Consider the following 22,377-nt stretch of genomic DNA (forward strand, 5'->3'; position numbering starts at 1 on the left):
TCCGTCCCCTACACTCTCCTCTCATATATACCTCCCTGCCAACTTACCTCCTTCCGCTGTGCCTCCATCCTTCTAACTTGTCCTCCCCGTCCCTCTTTGCTCTTTGTGTAGTCGCATCACGCACAGTCCCTCTCATTATCACGTCTACCCATCCCCACCTGCCTCCATCCTTCTCTTTCTCTACAGAATACAATCCCAAATCTATCTCTGGGAGCCTGAGACATTTGTCAACCATAAGCTTTCAGACAGGACTATTTAACTTGTGCTGCACAGTGGCCTCTGTGGCCACAGGCTGCAATTACAAGTTAATAGTAATAATTAACAGTTAATATTTGACTAAATTAGACAGTCACACTAGCATGGAAGCAGCAGTAGGTAGAGTGGGTTGTCCACTAATCAGAAGATGTGTGTATTCATACTCATAGAGAAAAGGTTATGAAATAAAGTGAATTACTGTCGCACCTTTTTCACAGCAGCCATGTTGACATGACACAGTTGGGTCAGCGCAGGTGTTACCAATGATACTAATTAGGGTTCAGGTCACAACACTAGTTCCACAGCAGCACCCTGACTCTGTTTAATGGAGCGGAACCTTAATTAGTATCATTAGAAACACCTGCGTTGACTGTTTCATGTCAAAATGGCTGCTGTGAAAATAGCCTATTTCGTTATTGCAATTTCATTGATAACCAACCAAATAATAATTAGTTTAGAGGCAATACCTTTTAGTATAAAAATTGTTTGCAGTTAAAGTACATCATTTAAAAAAGCACAAATAACAACTTTGACTTTGTAGCTGGTGCATCTTTAAAAAAAAAAATTAAACTAACAGCTGAATTAACTGGCAAAAAATGTAAAAAAAAAAAGAACAGTCTGTTCGACACACAAACATGGCAGGATATGTCTATGTTATCAGCATTTCTTCATACTACTAATGCTACTAATTAGCATGACAGCCAGTGGGCTTTTAGAGCGCTAACGTTTTTAGCTTACGTCAATGGAGTTTAATGCAGCGAATATTAGCACCTATTTCCTACAGTTAGCGACATACTAAAAGTTCAGCGGGCTCCCCGGTGCGTTGAATTGACAAATTAGCAATAAGAAAAATACTGTCAGGCCTCTGCGCATAGGTGTATACCCACACTGTGATTTTATATTACCGGGCTGGTTACAAGTATGAATTAAAACATGAAAGCACAGCTTTAAATGAAAATGAATTTCTTACCACGTCAATAACAACACTTTACTCTGCTCACGGATTCAGCAAAGATGCACTTTCACCTGAGTGACCAGTAAGTGGACACTCAGGAGGCGGGTTCAAGCTTTTGATTTGCTAAGTAAATAAGACAACTTAAATTAATTGGCTATTTTCCTAGTTAATCAACAAACATAAACTCTCTCAAACATATACATGTGTAATAATTGATAAGAGTCATTTATTTCAAGTAGAATGTGTAATTTTCTGGACATTAATTCAGATAATTATTTTTTTATTGCTGATTTAACTACTCTAGGCTACATGCATAAATCCAAGACAATAAACATGGTTAACACTGTACCTGCTAAACATTGATATGTTATGGTGAGCATGTTGGCATGCTGATTTTAGCATTTAGCCACCATGCTCTACATGAACTGTTCTGCAGAGCTGCTACCAAGGCACGTTCCTGCACCATTCATCTGGTAGGATACATGCGCACGAAACATTTCACACTGACACAGCGTTCGATCTTGAACTCGATCAGAGAGCATAGGAGGGCGCCTGTAGAACAAAACAAGAGAGAAGCTGTGATTTTGACTGTGCAGACAGGGCATGCAGCCAAATATAGGTCAGCTCAACAGACCGTGTCCAAGCCCTCATCACACAACTGACCAGCACAAAGCTGCTTTCCCCAATAATAGCCATCACAACTAGGTTATAGAGGCCGACAGCCCAGCTAGAGACAAGACTTTGAATATGGATTAGGCCTAAAGGCTTTATTTCACTGAAGTATAATCTTGGATTTTTAGGTCTATATTTCATTGCCGTAATGCAGGGGTATTTAGTCCTGCGTTTCAAAGCGATAATCTCTGATATTGCGGTTAGGTTGTAAATGCAGCTCACCATGCTATGATTGACATGGCTGACATGGGGAATATTGAGCTTAATCTTTTGACCCTTTAAGCTCATCAGTCAGGTCTGAGACGGGTGTGTTTTGGTGAAGGCAGCAAATCAGCTAAATGTCCACGTCCAAATGTTATTCAAAGATGAATGTGCGTTGTGTACGTGCACGCACAACTGTATACTTGTATACATGCGCACACGCAGCGCTGGAGCATGCCTGCATGTGTGCGCAGTCCTTCTGGAATGCGGGTGTTTGTTATGCGTTTGATGGGCAGTCCCTTGTCGCCTCATTAAAACTTGCTGCAAGTGTTTTGTTTTGGCTCCACCAGTCATCTGTCCCTTTGTCTAGACCCTGTGCCCATGACTCTTCTTTCAAATTAACAAGACTTTAACACTTACATTAACAATGTAATTAGCACTGCCTGTGTCTCACTGTGTATTTATCAGGACCCGGAGTCCACACAGCAGAGTTTTGGCGTTACCTTCAAGAGTTCTGTGATGCATGCATGATTTTCTTTCATCCATGTTTTTTTTAAAGAAAAAGAGAAACTAAATGAAACACGGGGAAGTTTGTAAATCCCCTGATCAGTGTTCTGCATTGAACAAAACTCTACCAAGCATATACAGTAATGGTTTCAAGATGATACTTTGAGCAGACTTTTATGTTGAATGACTACTGAAGGGACCTACGATATACTCTATAATGCTAATGAGAACTTAATTTTCAAATAGCGACCCTGTCTCCTACAGAATATGTTTACCACTAATTGGTTCTCCAACTCCATTCAGCATATATTATATATTCTGCCAGAATTAAGCTCAGTGGCGATGTTTGTATCGACCCGAGTGCGACATCCTTAAAGCTGCACTAATCGATATTTTTATCACCTCGTAGTGATGAACTCGCAGACAATTAGCAGCAGACTCTTCAGTGTTTTAGCATCTTTCCACTCATTGTTTGGGCTTTACAGCCTGCAAACATATTGCCGTGGTTCAGTGTCAGCACTCTGTGCCCAGCATCAAACAGCAGACGGACAGAGTTAGTGACTGGTTGGTGAGTACAGTGGATCATTTAGCAGCTAAAGACTCTTGAGTTTGAGTTGAGTTGTTGGAGAGGAAAAGGTGCATAAATATTGGAAAAAGTGGCCAAACACATGACACAATTAACACTAATGTTGCTCCATGTCTGCTATGATGAAAGGTAGCTGCCTACTATGGCAAGTGAAAATGCTATATGATGCTAGAAAAGCTTATTGTAAATCAAAATTATTTTAAAAAAACATTGACTTTTGCATGGCAGTTGCAGATGCATTACATCTGATGTTTTTTTGATAGTGCATCATCTGGGCAGCATTTTGTCCAGCTAATCATGTTAATGCTGTGGAACCAGCTCCCAGTTTGGATATCAGAGGCTGATCCACTCTCCACATTTAAGACATTGCTTTTTGATAGAGCTTTTAGTTGCCTAGCCTATAGGCCTAGATTGCTTGGGACTTCCCATGATGCACTGAGCTCTTCTCATTTTTCCCCTCTCTCTCCATCTGTACACACACTCATGTGCCATTAATGCATCTTACTAATCTAGCTTCTTCCTCGGAGTTTGTCTGCTTTCTCATCTCACAGGTTCTCATTGAACGTGGCTACGCCAAGATCTAGGATTACAGTTGTTGCTATGGTCCTGTTTATCAAATGAGGTGGACATAAACGGGAGAGTTAAAGCCTGGAACCACCCGTATGCCGTAAGAATTATATATAAAAAAAGCATAATCCATGTAAATCCATTTAAAACATATAAATAAATAAATAAATCATATAAATAGTTCACTGTTCTATTTGAACACAGATTTCTGGTTTTCCTCAGACAGCGACAATATGCATGGTCTTAACTGTCACTGGCAGTCAATAGCAGATGGCCTAACAAACATCACTGAGGGTTAATCACTCATAAACCAAATCTATCCATGGTGAAAGACACTATTACACACAAACAGATTTCCTGTAGCGCTGTGATACAGTGTGCAGCCCTCACTAAAGGATAGCTGCTCTGATTGTGAACCATTAAAAGACGACCGGCCACAATAAAAAAAAAAAACTATCACAGCTGCTCCTGTGTTGTTATTTTACTGCCTGAATTACGGGCTCACTGAATATGGATCACAATTAAACTGCGTCTGAGTGACTGTGTTTTCTTTTTCAAACGGCTACATCCGTTTTGGGCGTAAATGCTAATGATGCCTGCTGATGTTTGCTGGCGTGTGATAGAAAGCACTGCTGATTACGTAATCTAAATCTCTATAGTGTAAAGTTTCAAGGACAGTTAATAACTTCAGTAACAGCCCAGTGGGTATATCACTTTGATTTCTGTTTGTCATTTTCCCAGCACAATCATGCTTTACTTAATTACCCAGAAGGAAGGAAGAGCATTAGTCAACCAATGTAATGATGTAATAATAACGTTAATATGGTGGAGGAATTTTAAAAACAACAACAGAAGAAGATGTGAGCAGTAGTCAGACATCAGGTGTTATAGTAGAACTGGATGACAGGAGCTCGATGATGGTGTTTAACAAACCCCCAGGGTTTTGACAAGACAAACAATACAGCTAATGTAGCTAATGTTGGACTTGTAACAACAGACAACTGGCCTATATTTAATCTGAAACTTCAACGCTGAACAGAAATGCAGCTTGATCTAGTAAAATGTAACACAGAAAAACGACTACAAGTGAACAGGTGCAAATAATGCAAATAAAGCTCGATCATCAACATGGCTCACCCTACTTCCAGGTCGTAGACACCTGCAGGAGCTGCAGCAGGTAACAGGGACAGCTCCCTGCACAGATTCAGATTCTCAGAGAAAGCCACAGCATGCACCCTCGACCAAGCTAGGGACATAAAAATGGTCACACAAGCTGTGTGGATGAGATTAACAGCAGCAGGCTGTTGTAAGATGACAGAAATAACACCTTTTAAATTGTCCTTTTTTTTCTGTTTGTTGCTAACTGCTCCTAGCAACAGAGTGATAATAAGGCAAGACACAATATTAAAAAGTGCTGCAGTATTTTATCAAATCATAAGTACAACAAAGGCACCTAAACGGGTTTTGTTGCTATGATACCAGGCAAATTACTGGTATGATGACTGGTATTGCCACCAGCCCCATGTTAGAGTAAAAAAAACAACCTCCTGTGGCTATGAAATGAAGCCATAGTGAAAGTTCCAAAAACTGCAGTTCCTCAAATGTCCACTTGAGGCTGGATACAGAACAGTCAGTCAGTCTCCATAAACCCCCATGTTAAAATGCCGAATACAATCCATACAGTCTGACACAAAAAACAGTTTTGGTCTTTACAGATAATGACAACTATACTGAGTCTGAATCTTTATAGAACTCACCCGTTCAAATTATATAATTATATATTATATATAGTTTTTGGCATTTTTGAATTAGTGGGGAGCCGATAGAGGCAAGACTGCCAAGATGGCAGCAGCCAGAGCCATACTGAGCTTCACAATGGCTCTGCATAAGCCTGTGTAACACCATACTGCGACTGTGTTTTATACAGTCTATGTTCATATGCAATAATAATTGCAAAAATTGATTTTTGTTTTTGCTGTTTGTCACAACTTAGAAAAGTTGGGATTAAATACATTTTCATCTTCTTCAACTATATACACACCTACACACCAACAGCAACTTGGGGTCACAAGGACTGTCTGGCTGGGATCTGAACAAGTGACCCTCAAACTACTACACTACCTGATACACCACCTGAGCCACTGCCACCCCTAGCATGTAAGCTCCCCTCCCATTTAGTCACACTGACAACACTGATGAGAGGAAATTGTTAGGGAAGAAGCAGGATTAGCAGTGAATATTAGAAATTTAGTGGATCTATTTAAAATTATAAGCAGTAGCATGATTATCAAAGTAGGCATTAGGCATGCGTTAATCTCCATGAGGAAATGGTGGTCACGTCAATCCCAATGTTCAAAAGAGAAATTTGAACGCCCATAAGCGATCATAGTTTTCAGTGTTTAATTACACTTGACTGGGTGGAGGCAACATTCATTGTACTAAGAGAAGTGTTACCACAAAGTTTCCATATTTATAAAACTCGGTGATCCTGGATAATAAATGGTATCATGAAGCTGGTTATCATCAGTCTCTGTTAACACTGAGGTTACAGCTTGTTAACTGCTACAGAAGAAGAGATAATTAACAAAGAACAAAGTGAAATGTAAATAATTTAATCACATATCTATAACATAAGAAGCTTGCTAGAAATCATTGCCAAATATTAAAAGTAGGTCTCCCTCCAATGTCTGTCTGTGAATATTTTGCCCTTGGTACTGGGTTATCTGGAAGAAATGAATTTCACATCCTCTTTAGTGGCAGTCTTTCAAAAAGTTTAAAAGAGAACGATAAAATCTAACACTGTTAAGACAACATCATAACTCTTTAGAGCTCACAGATCCAGGTTGGATCAAAGCAGTGAATGTAGAATCAGATCAGCTGTGATTTCTGTGGATGTCAACTGACTTTTTTGAAGTGAACCAATGGCACCAAGAGCAATAAATCTTCCAGTTGAAAGATCCAGTCGGTTCGTCATTTTTCAGACATCCTCAGCTCTTTTGTAACACAACATAGAATATAAGAGACTGAAAGAAAGTCTACAGTCCTATCTAAAACAAAGCCTTAGGAGCTGTGTATGAAGGTTTAATATACCCCACTCACAAATGATTTGTGTTACACAGGCTTATGACTTCACAGTTTGGTAGATGAAGGCTTTATTTGTCCTAAATTTAAACTTCACACGGGCTAAAATAAACGTCCAAGAGTGGATTTCAATTAGCAGCGTTTCTCTGTGATCCAAGTCTGCCGTTTTAACTAGCGATGCCAGCAAAGGCACTATGGCACACATGTCTAAGTGGCTATGACACTTTAAAGAGTCTCCATTTACAAATAATCAAGGATGTGCGGACAGTTGTATGCACATTTTCTGACAATTCTGTAGGAAATAGCAACTTGATGAGTTTCAGTGAAATTACTCTTTAGAGGTACATTATATATAGCACTCATCCTCACATTTCCAACCGTACTCCAACTTTAATATATTCCAGTGAGAAACAGCAGCTAGTTGCAGCAATAACACAGAGACTACACAAATTAGCTCTGGTGAGCATGGGTAACTAAGCAAGTTCAGAAACCCTTCTCACACATACACAGCAGGAATCGCTCAGTCTGTAGGGATTTGGCTTGGGAACCGGCGGGTGGCAGGTTCAAGTCTAGCATGGACCAAAGTATGGAGGGTAGACTGCTAGCTGGAGAGGTACCAGTTCACCTCCTGGGCACTGCTGAGGTGTCTTAACTGCTCCCAGTGCGCCGCCGCTATGTGCGGCTGTCCATCACTCCACCATTTCTCCACTTATGCATATCTATGAGCCCTCTGTGTGTGTGTGGTTGTATTTCAGGTAAAATGCATGTAAAAACTTGGGTGAAAAAAAAATTGCCCTCCAGTGATCAATAAATTATTCATTCTATTCTTTATAACGTTAGCATATTTGCTAGCATATAAGACATTTCTGCTGTCAGGCTTTCTATTTACCATAACTTCATACCAGACACTAGATATGTGCCAAAAGAATAAGGTTAGCATGAAACTTACAGGCTTCACTCACAGGAAACTATATCAACACAGAATTTAGTAAGTACTATTTAATTTAGGGCATCATAAAAGGACACACTTATTTGTGATCGTTTGTCAAAAAATTAGTAGCACAACAACGTGACCCATTTTCCCTCCAAAGCCATCAGCCTGCACCTGTATAACTGAGTCTGATCTAAACTCAGATCAAAATATTGATCATGCCAATATTTAATAATTAATTAATGATATTTGCACAACCCATTTAAAAAGCAACATTTTGTCCAACTTTCATTTTAATGCTACGCTGACTTTGACTTTCTTACCATCACCTATGAGAATTACGTAATGCTTCACAGCACTATTAACTTAACTTACACATTTTACTGTTTAACGTATTTCCCACTTTTGCCACATATAAATAAGATTTCCTGATGGACAATAAAATAAAAACTGTAGCTGATTCTAAACGTTGGCTGAGTTTGTTAACCTGCTCAGCCTGTGAACTCAGAGAGCCAGTGGAGGGTTTGTGCTACAGGTGTTTTGGAGTGAAAAGACCCCTTAATAAGACCATGGCAGTGACAGTGGTATTGCAATCTGAAACTTGAGGCTCTAAAATTGCAAAAATACCAATTTATTATAAGATAGTTCTGTTGATCAGTACATAATTATTCAACATATATTACAGGCTATAATTATGCTTCTCATAGGGCACACTGTCAAAAGCTTTAACCTCTCTCATTCACTTTTTCAGCCGAAAACTGTCACTCTGCTTAACTATCAGTTTAGACACACACAGCATATGTTGTTCTGTCGTGGTGACTCTGTTGTTGCAGCCAACGAAGCTTCACCTCAGTCTGTTGGCCTCAAATGAAATAAGAAAACATCTTGTCACAGCAGCATGAGTCTTAATCGGTGATCTGTGTGCAGGAGTGCAAAACAATTTAATAGTGGCCGGCAGTAGGCAGCTGTTTCTAATGAAATAGCTCTGAAAATTCACTGTACACAACCCACTCAGCAGCAGACAGCAGACTGACAAAGAGACTAGCTTGAGAAACTGTGGAGCTCAAGAGCTGGATATTTCCCCTAGGAGTTGGCGAAGAACAAAAATTCAGGACTGAATATTGAACTTACATTCATCAGGTGAACACAAAACACTGAGAATACTAATGCAGCTCTGTGTCTGTTGAATGTTTGCTCTCAAGTTAGCCCTACCAACTTTAAAAGGTGATAATGTGGAGAAGAGTGGCTGTAGTAGGAGGCAGATGAGAGAATCTTTGTCCAGATAAAGCAAAATGTGGTTTATTTATAAAAAGTTGCATCGTGCAACACATGTAAACAAATAATTTTTGAGGTACTGAACAAAACAGGCTTTACACAACAGCCAAAAAATCAACTGCTTAAATAGATTCTGCTCAGCAGGAATCAGTCTAGGCCAGGGGTCGGCAACCTGCGGCTCCGGAGCCGCATGCGGCTCTTTCATCCTTACACTGCGGCTCCGAGTGGCTTGGGAAAATAAATTACTTTTAAAAAGTATTTACCGTATTTTCACGACCATAAGGCGCATATAAACGTCTTATATTTTTTACAAAATGTGCGGCGCGCCCTATAGTGCAGTGCGCCCTATGTGTGTTGTTAAACATGTGTCGAGAACAACGTGCCCATCTCACAGCCGATGTGAAAAAAGAAGTGAAACAAATGAACGCTGCACTTGCTGTTATTCCGGGAGGTCTGACAAAGGAACTCCAACCGCTGGACATCGGTGTGAACCGGCCGTTCAAAGTAAGGCTGCGAGCGGCGTGGGAGCGATGGATGACCGATGGAGACCACAGTTTCACAAAGAGTGGCAGGCAGCGCCGGGCAAGTTACGCCACGGTTTGCGGATGGATTGTAGATGCGTGGGCTAACGTGTCTACTGGCACTGTTGTTCGAGCTTTCGCAAAAGCCGGCATCATTTCCGAGGGGCCGCACGGCACGGAAAGTGACTCTGACAGCGAAGAAAGTGGAACTGGCATATTTGATTTAGCGCAGCTGTTTAACTCAGAAACGGAGGATGAGGACTTCGATGGGTTTGATTAATGACGATTACCGGTAATGTGCTAATGTGTGCTGTGGTAATGTGCTTAAAAAATGTTAGTACTTTGTAATAAAGACTTAAATAAAGCACAATCAAACTCAGTTTTGCTCCCGCTCTATTTTTAAATACGCACACTTGTATGCTTGTGTGTGTGTTGTTGTAAGGCGGTGCGCCATATGTGTGTGTAGACTGCGCCTTTTCGTACGGTGCGCCTTATGGTCGTGAAAATACGGTATGTGTATTTTATTTGTGTTAGTTATTGTTTTAGTGTTTTAGTTCTAAATTGGAAGATCTTGATGCGATCTTGAAATATTAAAATATTAATAAAATAAGTATATTTTATTGTTTTTTGCCGCTCAAAATAAACGTCATACTCGCGAAAGCCGGTATTCCCGCCGAACGCTATCCCAACTTTCAACCCCAACAAGGCCAGATATGGAGAAATCTAAAAAAAGAAAAATATCAGAGGAAAATAGATCGTTCAATGATGTCTGGGCAGACTCATTTGCTTTTCAAGAACTCAGAATGTTCAAAATGTGTTCATTAGAAATTAAATTAAATTTTCTCTGTAGCACTTTGTGGATTTCATAAGTAACACTTTATAGCCCATCTTCAAAAGGGTAGTCAAAGCACTAATAAGTGTATGTTTATTTTTAACTTTCTAATAAATGCGTTTTTTCTCCATTTTAGATGTCAAAAAGTATTTGCGGCTCTCAGTGGGTTTTTTTTTTGTGGAAACCGGGTTCAAATGGCTCTTTTGGTGTTAAAGGTTGCCGACCCCTGGTCTAGGCTGTAACACCACTCAAACAGGTAACTCCGCTGCTTCCTCTTAAACAGGTAATGGACAGTTTTATTCTAGCTGAATTCACAATATAAACACTTTAACACTGTTTCCCATACAACCTACATTGCAACCATACATAAACAGATCACAAATCAACATAAATAACCGCTAAGCTCATTTACCTCCCCCCACATAGTTGGGTTAAACCCTGTGACATCACCAATGTCCTTGGAACACCTGGTTGACATGGTAAGTAGCAAAAATAAAATAAATTAATAATTAACTTTTGGAAGCCAGAAAATGACCCAATAAGCATCTGCATGGAACTTATTAATGTTAGAACTATGGTTAAACAAACACTGGACAAGCGTGGTTTTGTGGTTTTGATGGTAGAACTGGGGACAAAATGGTCCCAAGTGAGTGAGTTTTAAAAAATACTAACAAACACTGGCAATCAAACAAAATGTATCAAATGTTTTAATTAATTTCACTGGCGTAGCTTCACAGCTTCATTAAAGTGGTACTGCACATGTAAACAAGTCTTTGCGCTGTAAACTCTGTTGCATTACATTGCATCAGTTCTGGTGTTAATATTAACACTCTTACCAAACTGCCTCTCATGAGCTGAAAATGGCTCAACATGCCATCTGTCACACTGAACCTTGCGAGGCCAATGCTGACATAGTCAACTGTCTGGGACTAACTTAGGTACGGTATTAATGCCCTTGTTTATGCCGTTTCATAAGCATTATTCACAGAAATGTGCATGTGATTTAGCAAAATTTCATAGTTGGCGACTCTGCTACAGTCAAACTTCTCAGCATTGATGGTGTTGGTTCACTTTCTAATTCCCTCAAAGATTGAAGTGTCTTTGATATAAGATGTGACCTTCTCTCTTTCTCTGTTCTGCAGTAAACTCTTATCAGTCGCTGGTAGGGATGTAACAATACACTCAACTCACGATTCGATTCGAGTCACGATTTTTTGTTCACGATACGATTTTTTTTTTTAAATCAAAATGAGCTACAGACAAATTATGACCAAATAAAATGATCTTTTTATTTGTAGGAAAAAAAAATCTTTCTTTACAGAAACTCTCAAACAGTTTGTGTTCTCTTAGAAAAAGTGCAACTTAATCTTAAACAACAAAATACATGACAAATATCTCCTTTCTTTAGAAACAATCTCACAGTAAACTGCTGTTAACTGGTGTGATGTGCAGTTTCCACTCACGAGGTGGCATAACATTACTTTGCTTCTCACTGTGGGGGCGACTGATATGCTGCTGCATGTTGCTCGTGTTGCCGCTATATGTTAGCAGTCTCTTGCAATATTTACATGCTGTTTTGGTTTTGTCTGTTTCTCACGGTTGTATTTGTGTATATAGGGGATCCAAAATGCTCCACACAGGTGATTTCAAACTGCTTGGTGCGTCCTCTATTTCAAAACTATTTTCTACCATCGCCATGTCTTCCCTCGTTCTGTGCGCTGTACCTACATAGTGATGTGAGTCACGTGACTTGACGCCTGACGCTGAACAAATGAATCACCAAACGAGTGACTTTTTTACTTCTCTCGCATTCGGCAAGATTCGCGATTTATGTCAACCGATGCGAGTCGTCACACATTTGTACCGATTTTTAATTGTATCACGATGCATCGTTACATCCCTAGTCGCTGGTGCTTTTTCTGCTCGAGCTCATCTCACTTCATTTTGTTATATTCATTGCAGCAGCTCATCACACTGTCAATAGATTTAAACTTACAATCATAGCTCTCTTGAGATGAGGCGCAAAACACACCATTGAAATGAGACCCAACAAAGTGTGTGTACAAAGACTCACACGTGTGGTTCCCCCTGGTAAAACATGGTCATTCACGCCAGCGTCTACGGCATGACGTCTTCAGACTTCACCTACATTTCAAGCCCTAACAGTTCTGAAGCTATGAGCAGCCTGTGTGCCAACATAAAAAAAAAAACAAATGGCAAGAAATGTATTACTAAAACCTATAAAGTAGAAGATAAGGGCAGGTGAGGAAGGGTTGTGCAGTTAGCCACATTTCACTCTTACGCATTTTACATATACATGCTACTCTGGTAATCTTGCATAATTATATACATCTCACTTAAGAGAATTTCCATGATAAGCAGGTGGGCTGCACCCTTGAATTTATTCCAACATCACTTATCTTCCATCATCCGCTGCTATTGTTGGCCCCCTTCAGACACAGTGTGTCTTTTTACTTTGGGTTTCTTGTGAGGACACACGTTTACCTCAATCTCCCATTTTTATCTCTTTCACTCAAAGCAACTGTCTCCTTGTGTTGTTTTACTTGTGAGGACACACTTTTGGTGAGAAGGGTTTCCACACTTGGATATCAAATCAATGAGGTGTTCCAATCTTTCATTTGGTGGAGAGCAGGTCATCTGAAAAGTCTGTACATTCAGTATTAAGACATGGTCCAAACTAACAATCTCACATCAGCCTCATCTTTTTCTCAGTCTTGTCAAGTGAACAAATCCTGAGGAAAGCATTTACAAACTCGGTCATATCAATGCAAATCTCCATCACGGGTTTATCTCCGGGATGTGTGTTGGTACCTGGGAGGAGGGAGAGCGCTGGAGCATATTAGAATTTCAGGAAAGTTCTTTCAAGGTTATCCTTTGTGTGGGGAAACTTGTAAGAAGTTTGATTTTTAATAACAAACAATCCTATCACGTCACTTTCATTAGTCATTTAATGCCACGAGCGTGTGTGACTGAGAACTTTTTTTATCTACTGTAATTATCATCTGTAATACTCATCTGTGTTCATTTAGATGAAGAATCTCATTAGAAAACAGTTAAGAATAATGCACATCACCAAGAGCTAACTCACACAAATTAAGTGAGGACAATCAACATCAACAGGCTAATGGTTGTTGGTAATGGCTATGTACACTATGTGGCAAAAATTGTGTGGACAATATTTGTTTTTTGTTGCTCTAAGATTATTTTTGGGGCTTTTCAGCGTTTTATTTTGATAGCAGCAGCTGAAGAGTGACAATAAAATGTGTATCAACTTGAACAATTTCCCGTCTCCCATCAATGTTTTTCATGTTCAGTGAAAAAAATGGAAATCGCAATGCTGCAGCATACAATTTTATATTTTAGATCAGACAATAGACAATTTAGATCAATGGTGTGTTACACTTTGTGGCACCAATCTGAGAGAAGTGCATTCAACATGGCAATGCCTCTGTGCACAAAACTTAAGAAGTAATTTCCCTCCCATGTGGCGTGTGGTGAGGAAAACCTATCCAACACCTTTGGGATGAACTGACTGCAATCACCCGACATCAGTGCTTCTAATGTCTGTTTATTGTGGCTGTATGCAGCTGAGCTCAGTTACGCCTCTCTTCTTGGTCTATATTTGCCAGAGCAGCTCACACCATGAGGTTCATTACCAGAACCCCTTCCATCCACTACATCACTCCTGTCCTGCAGCAGCGCCACTGGCTCCCGGTCAAATCCTGCATCAATTACAAAATCCTTTTGCTCACATTCAAAGCTATCCATAACCTTGCACCACCATATTTCTCGCATCTTCTCCATGTTGCTGCTCCCCCTCGCTCCCTCAGATCATCCTCCTCCATTCACCTGACAGTCCCCTCTGCCTGTCTCACCACCATGGGGAGCAGAGCAGCTGGAAGCTCTGCTCCCCATGGTGGTGAAAACCCGTTACCCCCCGGTCATAAGGAACATTTCAAGTCCGCACTCAAAACCCACCTGTTTGAAATGGCCTTTTCCATCTGACTCATTTAATTGCATTGTCCTATTCTAACCTGTTTTTTTCAAGTTGTATTCTGGTAATTTAGTATACTTTATGGTTGTTTTTGTTATTTGCTGTCTACTCTATTTATTGTAAGGTGTTATGAAATAAAATGTATTATTATTCCTATGATTATTACACCTGAGGCCTGACAATGATTTATTTATTTTTTGATGTGTATATAAATGGTGCCTGATGATAAATTCTATGGAATGAATATTTAAGAATGTCTTTCCTTATTGACTATGTATGTATGTATGTATGTATGTATGTATGTATGTATGTATGTATGTATGTATGTATGTATGTATGTATGTATGTATGTATGTGACAAACATTTCTCTTTCCTCTTCTCTGTCTATTGGTCAACAGTGCAAATTCACATAGTTCTCTAACCCTTTCTTGTTTAAAACAAGGTCAGGGGTCAGAGGTCGTGGACTGGTGTGTTTGTATATTGTCTTTCTGATCGCATTCATGCACTGATGAGTCATCAGGAGCGACGCAGCACTTGCTATCCAAAGGTCACCCATGCACACAATCACACATCAGCATCACAGCCATCAGGTTGAGTATCTTGCTCAAGGACACTTCGACCGGACTGAAGCCAGGAATCTAACTAGTGACCCCCTCAATTACTAGATGACTGGCTGAGAGTGTTGAGGTCCCACTGGAGATCCCTGCTCGCTAGTTAAAAGGAAAAACAGCAGGAAGCACCTCTTCAAAACACATCTGACTGAAATCATGTTCACACACACACACACACACACACACACACACACACACACACACACACACACAAACACACACACATACACACTGGTATCCATTTTTCTCAGGCAGAAGGTCTTCAGCAGCAGACAGAGTCATTTTGCAAACACTGAGCAGACTTGATTTGTGCTCATAAAGATCTGCCTCTCATGACTCAAACATCATGTAGTAGTCATGTCCAATTTAAAATGAAAGAACACACTTCTGGCTCCTAGCCATTCAGGACTCAAGACATTAAATAGTTTATGTAGTGTAATGGAACTTACTGGAATGTCACTGTTTTGAATGTAATGTAGAGATAAGTGTTTTGGCTTGATAGAAAAATTGGAATCAAATAAGGATAAATGGCATTAGCATGGGTGCTGATGTTAATTTTATCTTTGAAGATACAGAGGGAGGAACTTGAAAAAAACCAAAGGCTCCACCTCTTTCAGCCCTACATCCTGGCAAGCAGAGCACAAAAGTTAAAAGAAGAAGCAAACAAACTCACGGTGTAGATCCTCATGTTCAATACAAAGTAGCCCTTGTTTTAGCATCTCCAAACAACAAACTGCAGCAGCTAAAAATACAATCAAATCATGAATTATACATGTCTTTCACAGATCCTCTGGGTAAGCTACATTCGCGAGCGGCACACCACATAGTATAATTACAGAGGTTACAACAGTTGTGATAAACACAGTGCAATGTCAAATTAAAACTGCCCTCTACCCACAAAGGAATTCAAACCGCTCGGTGACAAGAGGTTCTGCACGATGACAAAGCCGTTTGAAAATGAGAGGACTGAGGAATGAAAGTTACATGCTGAGTTAACTGTGTTAGACAAACTGCAGGGCTTTGTTGGACAAAAGCTGCCTGACTCCTGAGGGTTTGCATATTTATCAGTGAAGTAAATGTGTGGGACAGAGCTGTGTTTGCAGAGCTTCTAAGATGATATACCCAAGATACACCCCAGCATTAAAACAGAGACTGACTGTGGGCTAAACTCCACCAATAATGCCTGACACTGGTGCGCATGTGTCAGCTTTAACCACACAGCATGCCACAATGCTGTGAAAACTGTCTTGGAAATGGCAGCATCTGTTAATATCTACATATTTGATATAACTCTGCATGCTGCACACCCAAATCCTCCTGTACACAAACTACTAAAACCTTTATCAACAGGCTAGCTAATTAGACAGTTTCCAGATCTATTTGTGTTGCATAACAACAGGAATGACTTAATGCTCACCCCCTCTGAACAGTTGCATGAAAGTTAGCAGAATAACTGTACAGTGGCAGTATGTTATGTTGTATTATAAAATTCAAATACAGTACATGCTAGAACATGCTAATAACTTTGCAACCCTGTCACAAAGCACAGTACACCCATTAGACAAAAATGTATAAACTATATTTTACTATATTATACTATATATTCTGTATAACTATATTTTAAATAGGTAAATTTGAAATTGAATCTGAAAATATCAGGGAAATCTCCACAAGTATGTACAATTCTTCCTGTGGGGAACATGAGTGTAAGGATTAATGTTGATTCATCTGACTTTATATAAAAATATCAACAAAGCCATTAAAGCACGTAAGTTCTGTTACACTGAATATCAGCATGGCTACAATTCGGTTGTAGGCACAAGGCTGCAGATATACAAAAATATCTATTACAGTGTTATCAAATATAGTAGTAAAAAAAAAAAAACTCTTTCACCATCTGTCCTTTTGTCATAATTTACAAAAGGAGAGAGAGAACAACAATTCAAAATATAGGTGGAAAACTTAACATATTGTAAATGTTATTTATTTATTATATTGACATAGAAAGTCATTATTTTGTGATATTGGCATCAACTTTTTTTTCTTTTGAAAAACAAAGCTTGTGTTGAGATCCCAACATAATGATTTCATCATGTCATGACAAGCAGATTCTTTTGTGTGCTTCCTCTAGGTTTCCATAAAACTTATGGCTCATCTCAAAACTTGGAACACTACAGAAAACATGCAATTGTTAATATGGTCTGCATGTTGTATAGGAAATGTTAATTGTTTAGATCAGTGGTTCTTAACCTAGGGGTTCGGTGAGTCGGTCTCAGGGGTTCGGTGGAGCCTCCGCCCTGGAATTTTTTATACCATTTGTTACAACATATCTTTGTGAGCAATCATTTTCGAGGATGCTGGACATAAAAACTAAGAAAAGGAACAGACTTTGCTGTGAAAATGACATGAGACTGGCACTTGCCAAGGTGAAGCCACGCATATCTGAACTGGTCTCTCAAAGGCAACAGCAGAAGTCACACTGAGGTAAGTTGTTGTGAGTTCATGCACTGTGTTGGTTTTGTTATTTGAACAAGGTGATGTTAATGCACGGTTCATTTTGTGCACCGGTAAAAAAATCATATTTTATTTTTTACTAAAGAAGGGTTCGGTGAATGAGCATATGAAACTGGTGGGGTTCGGTACCTCCAACAAGGTTAAGAACCACTGGTTTAGATACTGTCAAAATATAGTTTCATCTGTCACCTCTGCAGCTAAGCACAGTAATAACATGAATATGACTAATTATTCTGTTTTGTGTTGACTTTGTCTGACTGGAGAAGCTAATAAAATCTAGCCCACTGATGTCTCTACTGTGTTTGCACAACGGTAGCATTGCACTCATATATAACCAAAATAGAACATACATTAAGAGAAGAAGAAAGCTGACCATGGAAGAATTTAGCCTACATTACAAAGGCTTTCCAGTGCTATTCTCAGCACTGCGAGCATCACCATTACCGCCCCACAGCACTACTAGCACACTGGCTAGCTACTGTAGTGCTATGCATAATACATCAGGCCAACTTTGAAAGGCTTTTCTCAGAAGAAAATGACATCACTGAAGAAATCGCTTATGGAGGGAGCAGCATCAAAGAGGCCAAAATGCCCTCGGCTGCTGCCCTCGACCGTGGCTACAACATCAAACAGCTGAGATGACTGTGGTGTGGACAGCATGATGCAAGTTAGGACACTGTGAGAATAATTGAAATGTCAAGATGCCCAGAGTCATTCAAAAGCACTCGCAAATATCAGCTTTGCCTTTTCAGCATTTCTTAAACTGCGGTAGTTGTACTTTTTATGTCTCAGGATCACAAAGACGATGGATTTTCTATATTTTATTGTTTTCTGAAGTAGTAGGCCCGGCTGTTTCTTTATCTTGCATCACAAATCAAATACTTCCTCCAATTCCTTTTATTCTTATCTGATGCTCTGATGCCTGTTTTGGCCTGACAGTGCTGACATGTTATGCAATTCAGGATCACATCGGTCTAAATCATCTTACATCAGATGGTAGTGGATGACATCAGATGATGACTTTCCCCTAAATACCCACCCATGCCGCTAAAAAAAGAGAGAACTAAATAATAATTCGCAGCCTCGTCTGATTCTCTCTCACAGGTCAAAGCTCTGTCTAAACATTACATAACATCACTGAAATGGTTCTTCAAGCTGCATGCCCACTTTGACTCGGCTCCGTTTTGGCTTCTTTTTCATCATTATCTCCAGCAGAACAGGACATGCTGTTGCATTCCCGGCAGCACTGATACATTTTTAGCAGTTTGTGCAAAACAGTGCTGAGCTGCAGATGGGTTTCGAATCGTCACAAAGCGACAACACAAAGCCACGACCAGCGCGTCCCCCCGGGCATCTGTTTTGCTGTCTCACTCCAAAAAAATAAAGAAAACGGATGGCCAGAAACTTATTTAGCTTCTCACTACTTGGACGTACGATGCTACTGCCATGACATGTGCATTCTAAAAAAAATTGTATACACTTGCTCTGAAAAGCGAATGAAAAAATGATGCCAACTCTGCCTCGGAGTGAATGTGGTGTGGCCACTTTATCTGTCTTTCTCTCTTGCAGTGCTATAAATAGTGGAGAGTGCTGTTGTCTCTCATATTTCATGTGTCACTGGCTCCCATAGTCAGCGGTGAAGACTGTTCACATACACGTACATACATCAAGCCTCTTTTGGCTTCCTTCTGCACTTCAACTTCCTCACTATGCTCTCGAATAATCTCTCCTCTCCTCACTTTAACCAGAGGCCAGGCCTAAGCCTTGTGTTTCGAGTGTCAGGGGACTAGATCCCTAAATGTAGGGCAATTTAATATGACTGTTAAAAACACTTCCAAATTCTAATTCAGTGTACCGCAGCACTGACATGCATAGTGTAAGTTTCGTGCTATGCCCAGGGTTGTGATGGAGGATAAATGCACACAAAAGCTGCTTATGCACCTGTCAAATGATCTTGTAGCATCGCTTCTGTTCTCTGCTGAAACGTTGTACGCTTGGACCAAGGACTGACAAAAAAGCAAACACACGTTCCATGCTAAAGCTGGCTGAGTTTTCAGGGCGTTATTTGAAACATGCAGTATGAGCTAAGGTTTTTGTTTTTACATTAGTGTGAACCATGTACAACTTCATCACTGCATCACACAGCTCGCAATACAGTCAGATTAGGTTGGGTTTGGTTTGGGTAGCGTCACTTGTTTGTTTTACCACAGTGGACTGGCCTGGAACCAGTGTCAGATTCAGCAATACTGTCCACATGCAACACGACTCCTTGTGTAAATAATGGCAGTCATATCAGTCACAAAGAGGAGAATAAAGGTCTAGCATTGTAGATAGACTCCACAGACATCCAGCTTATCGCTGCCTGATCATTGTCTTCCATTAATTAAGCTAAAAAGCGAGTTAACTGATGACACAGTGTTATTTCACTGCAGCAAATCAATGAGATTCATTAATTTAGCCTGAAGGCTAAGATAAGTAAGGACACACTGTTATTATACTACAACAGCTGAGAGGAAGGAGTGCAAATAAGGAATTCCCAGGCCTAAATTGCATACTTGAGCACATGGAGTGCAGTATGTTAGCCAGCTGAGCGAAAATCTCAGAGGGATTTGACCCTTAGCCAATACACTGCAAACTCTGTTCATCTCTCAGTCAGCCACAATGCTTAGTCATCAGCTCAACCTGACAAATCCTTATAAGTCAAAGTTAAAATATCTGAGAGACAATATTTCTATTGAAGCTCATTCTGTGTGTGTGTGTGTGTGTGTGTGTGTGTGTGTGTGTGTGTGCGTTTCAATCAGCAGCTGCCAAGTGCTGGAGTCATCTTTACCTGTCCAGCTCTGGTAATAAAACACCTGAAAACCTGTCCCACATAGCCGATGGAGAGCGAACGATAGCTGATTCACAGCGGTTAAAAAAAGCATGCGCGTCTTTGATTTCATTTTGTTTTCATCTCGTCCAATCTCTCAAGTGTACAATGTCCTGTTTTCTTTCTGACATCAAAGCTAATTAAAAATAACTCAGTCTCTTCCATGTCCCAGATGAGCCAACAAAAACAACAAGTTTAATCCGATGAGTTTCCAAAAAAACGCGTGTCGACTCAGCGTTCGATACAATCATGATGTAATGATGTAAGGTAAAGATGTCGAAACTCCAGTGATCTGAAAAGATGAATTAGACAAAGCGTTTCATTAAAAGGTGACTTACAGGTGATTGCATCTGTGTGTATAGCCCCGATCAATGACAGCAATCCTTTCAACTAATCCCAAATCCAGAGCACAAACAGCAGCAGGGTTGTGGCCTTGTGATCCGGGGAAAATTTCACAGCTGCTGACTGGAAAAACAACATCCTCATTATTTGCTTATTTTGTGCCTAAATATCTCATAACAAGAGCTTTTCCAGCTAATTACTCGTGTTAATGTTTTCACATGTGGCTAATTTGCAGAAATTAGAACTTTCTTCTTTATCCTGGATAAAACTTTTGATGTGTTGACTCATATCTCCTTGAAGAACAAAAGGTCCTAATGTTTGCTAACTCATGATCTCATACGCAGGTCATAAACCAAAGTGTCTGACAAACATTGACCTGATAATGGCACTATTCATCACGTAGGGAACATAAATGTTTGGGAGCAATCCATCTAAGAGATTTCAACCAAAATAAGTATGTCTGTACAACATTTTATTCCAGGTAATTTGGAAGATGTTGAGATGTTTCACTGGATACTTGTTGGCTGTCTGCATGGTGGTAGATGAAAATTGAGGGGATCACCTAAGTCATTTAGAATGATCCAGTGCCAGGTATTTTCAATGTAAAGCACCTACAGCCTGCTCGGACAGAAGACTCCATCTGCTTTGCTCTAGTAACATAACACAATAGAGCTCAGCATTCATTGGCACAACTTATCTTATGTCTGCACATGTCTAAACTAAAAAACACTACTACAGCTCGGTTGGAGCTAAACCAAGCTCACTACTCCAAAGTACAATGACAACTAATGAGTTGGGCAGTCAATGAAGAGTGCTACGTGGTTGCCTGAAATCTTTGGTTTGCATGGAGCACCAAAGTGCTGAGCAAACCTTTAAGATAAAGAGGAGATTAGTTGCTGTCAGGACGCTGGCTGGATGTGAGTACAGCGAATAAAGAGGAATTAAAGCCAGACAAAGCTCGGCTTCACTGGCCTGACGGCACTTCCTCTACTGCACGCTTCCACAGACACACAAACCCACTCACAGAAAACCTGCAAGCAAGCAAATGCTTGCACGGGGTTAGCAATTAATGAGGGCTCGGGGCAGCGAAATGCCCTTTAAAGTGTAAAGAATGCTTATGAAATAAAAACTGTCGGAGAAAGAAAAAAGGTTGCATCCCCTCCTATTATTACTTGCACTTTTTTTTATTTGGCTTTTCACTCTCTTCCTATTTAATTGTTTAAGCAGCCTTTTTTTTTCTCACAATCACCACTTCAGGTAAATGCAGTGCACTTAGGGTTTGAAAAAATGGAAATGCTGTTGGTCAAAAAACAATCAAGGACACAGCCTGAAGCAGAAAAAAAGCACACGGACACTGTGCAGTCTGCAACAGATCCCACACAAACCACTACGTCAGCAAAATATTAAACAACCAACAGGGTAGAAAAAAAAAAAAAAGCGAAACAATGGCACCAAGGAGGGTGGAGCGGCTGAGGACAAAGAGGGAAAATAACACTTCCAAATTTCCATGACTGGGAAAGGTTAAAACAAATCTTAGATGTGCTATTTCAGCAATTTTTGCCAATATGAACTTTGTGTAAATGTCTTGTTTTATTAAATTTGACACAAAAATGACCAAAGATTAACCAGAAATCACAAGGGG

The 22,377-nt window shown here is 40.0% G+C and overlaps 1 protein-coding gene across 6 annotated transcripts in view; it reads right to left on the reverse strand.

The window, feature by feature from the left end:
* Positions 1-22,377, reverse strand: part of ctnnd2b (catenin (cadherin-associated protein), delta 2b) — a 153,331-nt gene that overhangs the window by 123,096 nt on the left and 7,858 nt on the right. Inside the window, exon 1 of one of the 6 annotated variants that reach the window (XM_027283520.1) lies at positions 4,881-4,899. The exons of 4 other annotated variants lie outside the window; for them this stretch is intronic. The gene's annotated coding sequence lies outside the window, so the exon portion shown is untranslated. Of the gene's footprint in view, positions 1-1,225; positions 1,289-4,880; positions 4,900-22,377 lie in introns of those variants that run through there. One more of the 6 variants, XM_027283519.1, reaches the window with a different exon arrangement.

Source organism: Larimichthys crocea, chromosome X, assembly GCF_000972845.2.
Source record: "Larimichthys crocea isolate SSNF chromosome X, L_crocea_2.0, whole genome shotgun sequence".
NCBI classification, from domain to species: domain Eukaryota; kingdom Metazoa; phylum Chordata; class Actinopteri; family Sciaenidae; genus Larimichthys; species Larimichthys crocea.